The following is a 6,406-nucleotide window of genomic DNA, read 5'->3' on the forward strand; positions in this document are numbered from 1 at the left end:
AGGTGATGGTGAGCTGCCTTCTTGGACCACTGCAGTCTGTGAGGTACACCCACAGTGCTATTAGGAAGAGAGACCATGGTTTTGACCCAGCAACAGCAAAGGGACAGCGATATATTTCCAAGTCAGGATGGTGTATGGCTTGGAGGGTGTTGTGATCACTTTGACAAACGGACCACGGGAGACTCAGGTACAGGTTTCGATCGTATATTCGAGCAATTGCAAGGAGGGCACCATCTCAATACAGCTTGAGACAGTACTCTGCTAAACTACAAATGTTCGCCATATTTATACATTATTGGTCACGTACAAGAACAGTTTCCAGATTCCGATCTCATCAACATACATTACAAGACATCTCTGGTAACAATTACATCCCTATTTGTTTACACCCAGGCAGAGACCTTACCATCTATTCTTCCCCTATCTGTTGAAGAGCACACTTAATCTTAGTTGTTATTGCCATCCTCTGACTACAGTCTGGCTCCAAGGCCTTTTTGTTGTTTGCAGGCCCTTAAGGCTGTGCAAGGTTCATCTGGTAACCTTTAACTGCCAATGTGCTTGGAGATTTTAATATTCATTCCATTTCAATAAGTTCTTACTGTACCCCTATATTCCCCCTAATAATTACTGTATCCTTTTGTTTCCCCCTAACAGTACCCCCTTTTGGCCCTTGGCTTAGCCCAAGGTAGACAACTACAGTGGTGTTGTCCATTCCCCCCACCCCACTTTACGTACCGCCACCCATTGATACTGGCCAGGTATCCAGTTTTGGCACGTAAAGGGTACGGGTACTGGTCAAACCATCTGCATCATCTGGTCCTTTAATCCGAACCTCTGGCTTACCAGATTCCTGCTCCACCTTCTAAAACTCCCACAACGCCAACTTTTTTGTGACCTCCGGGTGTGGTATATCAAGTGCATTAGAAACACAATCAATATCAGCTGAAGAATGACTAGGGCATGGGAGATAATCCAAATCCAGGAGTGTATCTGTATGTTCAAGCCCCAATTCTACAGATCCTCCCACCAGGTCGAAGCATCTATTTGTTCAATATCCGTCTTTAAGGCCCTAACCTGTTGCTGCAGTGTATATCTGCTGAGCCTGTCTTCAAATCGTGGTTAGGTGCTCTAGTAATAGGGGAATTTCATAGGAGAATTGGTTCAAGTATTGTGTCAGGTTATCCTTAAGGCTTTCCTTGACCTGAATAGTAGCCGTTCCTTCCTTGTATATTTCAACCAGTTTCACCTTCCCCACCCTTGCTGGCATCTGTGGGTGTAGGCACACCAAATGATTGTAGATGGGGCATATCCGGTTACCCCCATACTGGATTCTATCCTGCCACATGGTGATACAATATCTCCCATTCCCCTGCATATGCAACATGGGTCGGTTCTTTTGCAGCCCATATAGTTTCCATTGTACAATTTGCTGCTGCTTTAAATCCGCACTTTGCCTCTTCTGTCTCATATATTGAGTGTGCACATACCACTGCGGTGGTCTCTATACTACACCCTTCTAATGTGGCGCTAACTATATTTCCTTCTATGTCTACTGCGTATGATGGAATATCGTGATACTTAATATAGTAATTCTCCCGTATAACCCCAATGTTTTCTACTCTATATAATGTCCTGCCAGGTGTTGACATAGGTATAACAGGTATTACTAATATAATGCCTATTAGCATATTACTATTCACTTTACATTCAACATTCATTCTATATACGTGTGTTACACCTCTGAGTTGGCAACCGGTCAAGTCATGATCTTTGTGTCATGAAAGATTAAATAAATGCTCATTACTTACCCATAAAGGAACTACCCCTACATTAATCTGTCTTAAATTCTCTTGGGCTTGTTCCAATGCCCAAGATCCATAGGTGCTGCAAATATCATTTCTGTTCGCTTCGTCTGAAATATTTTTCCCTATTTCAATCAGTTAGTTGATAATCCCCGTATGACTTTCGAGCACGGTAGCCAGGCTTTGGATTAACCGTGTCATGTCCTGGTCTGTATTTCATTGGGTGTTATGAATTCCCTGTCCCCGCTCTAGAATCTCCTTAAGCTTAAAACTCAGGGTACCTACCTACTGGTCAACAGTTGCCAGGTTCTGAATTAACCACTGATGTCCCTATATTGAATATCATAGCGGCATCATTTATCAGGCTGCACTTAACACAGTTCCCTCCCACGCCTGATCGCATCTCGCCATTGAACTGAGATGCTTCAGTCATCAGCCGGCCCATTAGAGCTGTATATAGTGCTCGAATATGGGTTGACCACTACTGGGGCGGAGCAATTCTGGATATGTCCAAGACTATGGGCACCAGCTCATGTTGTACATTACCATACAAAACTTCTGATTAACCAGAACCAAACCATTCGTCGGTCCTGGATGCATAGTCGGACAAGGTGGGTCAGTCGGTGTGGTTTGAGGGGTTTCAATTATCGCTACTCGGACTGTGAAAGTAGAGGTGGGAGGTGGCTGGATAGTGGCGGATCTCCCACGCCCAATCTGAAGCAAACCCTTACTACAATTCGAAAGCACTTGTTCTCCGACTGTTACAGTTATTATACCCCGATGTAAATTGAATTCGGCAGTGTCTGTGCTGTACCAAAGTTCCTCCTGCGGTGTGGGATAAGCAGTGATGATCCCCAACCTTGTTGCCAGTACTGATACGCCCACGACCAGGATCGTAGATCTGTGGAGACGTTAACATTGGCTCCCGTTCTCCGGGTTACTGCATGGTCAATTGTCATGTATCTTTAACTGTGTGTAATGTCTCCATTTACTTCTTGTTTTCATATCTACAAGTGCGCATGTATCACCTAACATAATTATCTCATATGGTCCATGCCTGTTCGCTCCAAGCTCACCTTGACCATCACCTTATTCTCCACTTGGTCCATTGTTGCTCTTTGGATTTGCCTGTTTCCATATCCTTAATCACCTGTCAGTCTCTGACTTCCTTCCTTAACTCATGCAATTGCTTACTTATTTCCCTCACATAGTCTCGCATCCTTCCTTTTAGTGGTCCTACATCTCCCACTCCTACTATGATTCCCTCGGGTAATTGCATTGCTCTCCTTGTCATTATTTCAAATGGGGTGAACCCCACGGTCCTGCTTGGGCTAGTCCTAAGGCGCGTTAGAATATTGGGCTGTTCCCTGTCTCTTGAATTGCTTTTGTGACTGATGTTTTTTTTAAAGTTCAGTTCTTCCTTTCCACCATCCCCAAGCTCTGTGGCTGGTAGGGAATGTGGAATTTCTGTTTATATTTAAATTTATACATTTCTTCAATGACTCTTCCTGTGAAATGAGTTCCCTGATCTGAATCCATCTGGATAGGCACCCTCCACTCCTTCCAGTCTACTGTCTCCTGCTGCTGTCCCACTTCAGACCTCAATTCCTTAAACTGCTGACACAACTCTACAATGCACCTTCTTATCCTATCTTTCAATGGCTCAGTATCTTCACTTCCAGTGACGGTTCTCTCTGGGGGCCGCTTAACTCTGTCTGTCATCATAGTGTTAATCCTGTGGTCTTACATTTTGTACCTCACAGGCACATTAATACAATCAGTAATACATCTATTTAGCCTTTTTCCAGCTTTCCCTTTACCTGTATCCATCTTGTGGTAAATTGTTGTTTAGTATTATTTCTCCTTACATTTCAGTTCCTGAACTATAGATTCCACATAGTTTTACCTCTAAGTTTTTTTTCCCCTGACCAGGATCTTGTTCAGGTTGCCTGGAGAGACTTTAAAATTAATAAAATATTCTCATAACAGTTTTAAAAACAGAAATCAGGCATTGACATGTTTTGCTTCCTTATCTTCTCAAACATTTTATTGTCTCAAAAGTAACCCACTAAATTGTGTCTGACCCGTGTCTTTAGAATTATCCCAGGTTCATTAACTCAGCCAAAAATTGGATTTCTGCCAAACTTTGTCAAGGTCTTGAGTTTAGCTTCATATTTTGGGGACAGACTTACAAATACAAAAGCTTGACAGAAATCTTTGTATCCTGACTGACTACAGGTGAGGTCTCAGAGGACTGGAGAATGGCCAATGTTGTTCCATTGTTTAAGAAGGGTAGCAGGGATAATCCAGGAAATTACAGGCCGGTGAGCCTTACATCAGTGGTAGGGAAATTATTGGAGAAGATTCTTCGTGACAGGATTTACTACCATTTGGAAGCAAATGGGCATATTAGTGAGAGGCAGCATGGTTTTGTGAAGGGGAGGTCGTGTCTCACTAACTTGATGGAGTTTTTTGAGGAAGTGACGAAGATGATCGACGATGGAAGGGCAGTGGAAGTTATATACATGGATTTCAGTAAGGCGTTTGACACGGTCCCTCATGGCAGACTGGTACAGAAGGTAAAGTCTCACGGGATCAGAGGTGAGCTGGCAAGATGGATCCAGAATTGGCTTGGTCATAGAAGACAGAGGGTAGCAGTGGAAGGGTGCTTTTCTGAATGGAGAGCTGTGACTAGTGGAGTTCCGTAGGGATCAGTGCTGGGACCTTAGCTGTTTGTAGTATACATAAATGATTTGCAGGAAAATGTAACTGGGCTAATTAGTAAGTTTGCAGACGACACTAAGGTTGGAGGAGTTGCAGATAGTGAACAGGATTGTCAAAAGATACAACGGGATATAGATCGGTTGGAGACTTGGGCGGAAAAATGGCAGATGGAGTTTAATCCGGATCAATGCGAGGTAATGCATTTTGGAAGGTCTAATACAGGCAAGAATTATGCAGTAAATGGCAGAACCCTTAGGTGCATCGACGGGCAGAGGGATCTGGGTGTACAGGTCCACTGAAAGTGGCAACGCAGGTGGATAAGGTAGTCAGGAAGGCATATGGCATGTTTGCCTTCTTCGGCAGGGGTATTGAGTATAAAAGCTGGGAAGCCATGCTGCAGCTGTATAGAACCTTGGTTAGGCCACACTTGGAATATTGCGTGCAATTCTGGTCGCCACATTACCAGAAGGATATGGAGCCATTGGAGAGGGTGCAGAGGAGGTTTACCAGGATTCTGCTTGGTCAGGAGGTTATTAGATATGAGGAGAGGTTGGAGAAACTTGGATCGTTCTCACTAGAGCGACGGAGATTGAGGGGCGACTTGATAGAAGTTTACAAAATTATGAATGGCATGGACAGAGTAGATAGTCAGAAGCTTTTTCCCAGGGTGGAAGAGTCAATTACTAGGGGACATAGATTTAAGGTGAGAGGAGAAAACTATAGAGGAGATGTGCGGGGCAAGTTTTTTACGCAGAGGGTAGTGAGTGCCTGGAATTCGCTGCCAGAGGAGGTGATGGAAGCAGATACAATAGTGGTGTTTAAGAGGCAGCTTGACAAATACATAAATAGCATGAGAATAGAGGGATACGGACCCCGGAAGTGCAAAATGTTTTAGTTGACGGGCAACATGATCGGCGCAGGCATGGAGGGCCAAAGGGCCTGTTCCTGTGCTGTACTTTTCTTTGTTCTTTGTTCTTTGTTCTTGCAGCATTTGAATTAGTGCCAATTGTTGTCAAACCTTTTAAAATGAAAATTCCCTTTTGAGAAATTATCAGGGCTGTTGGGATGCAGATTTCCTTTCATATTTAATTAATCTCATCAAAAGAAACCCCTTTTTATCCATTGGAACCACTTAGACCGTGTGTTTATGCCTTTTGGTTTTCCTAGAATCCCTTGAACTTCAGGTAATTTCTTTTCCTCAGAATGTTTAGAACACTAACTCATATGAGTTAATGTAACTCGTATGTATCAATGCCAATCAGCTTGGAAGCTGGTGATGCTCATCTGCAAAGTGGGTGGTACAAAGGTTGGTTCATCTAACCCTGTCTCATGACTTAAAACTCTCATAATCTAAACGAAATTTCAAATAGCAGTGGGGGAAATAAAGGGATCTTGAAGGCTCCACCTCTCGGGACAATCAAACTGACAAAAGCTCACATTTCCCCTGCTACTGCCTGTCAGTGCTTATTAACGCCCCTAGGGGTGCCCCCACTTTTCTCTCTTTCTCTCTCTCTCTCTTCAGCACAAGAAGCTCTTGTAACTTAGATCAATTCATTTTTTTTAAGTTACAGAAAATTCAGTCGGGGACCTTTCGGGTCCCAATCATCCTTCCACATTTTCAGGAAAATCTCGTCATCCCGCACGGGGCATTATACACCCTCAATTCGTTTCTCCCTCCTCCAAGGCTTCCTTGACTGCCCTCTCAAACTCCCTGTGCAGGGTTGTCACCTTCTCCCGATCTGGGACCGCCCAGTTTCCACTTCTAAACTGCAGGGGTAATCTTCCCCAGATATCCTCTGGGCATTTAGCCTTCACCAGTATATGGGTATCAAGTGGGTGCATTGCATGGAAATCCTGCATTTCCCGCAATTTGGTCCAGA

This window comes from Cetorhinus maximus, chromosome 13, assembly GCF_964194155.1.
Source record: "Cetorhinus maximus chromosome 13, sCetMax3.hap1.1, whole genome shotgun sequence".
Classification (NCBI taxonomy): domain Eukaryota; kingdom Metazoa; phylum Chordata; class Chondrichthyes; order Lamniformes; family Cetorhinidae; genus Cetorhinus; species Cetorhinus maximus.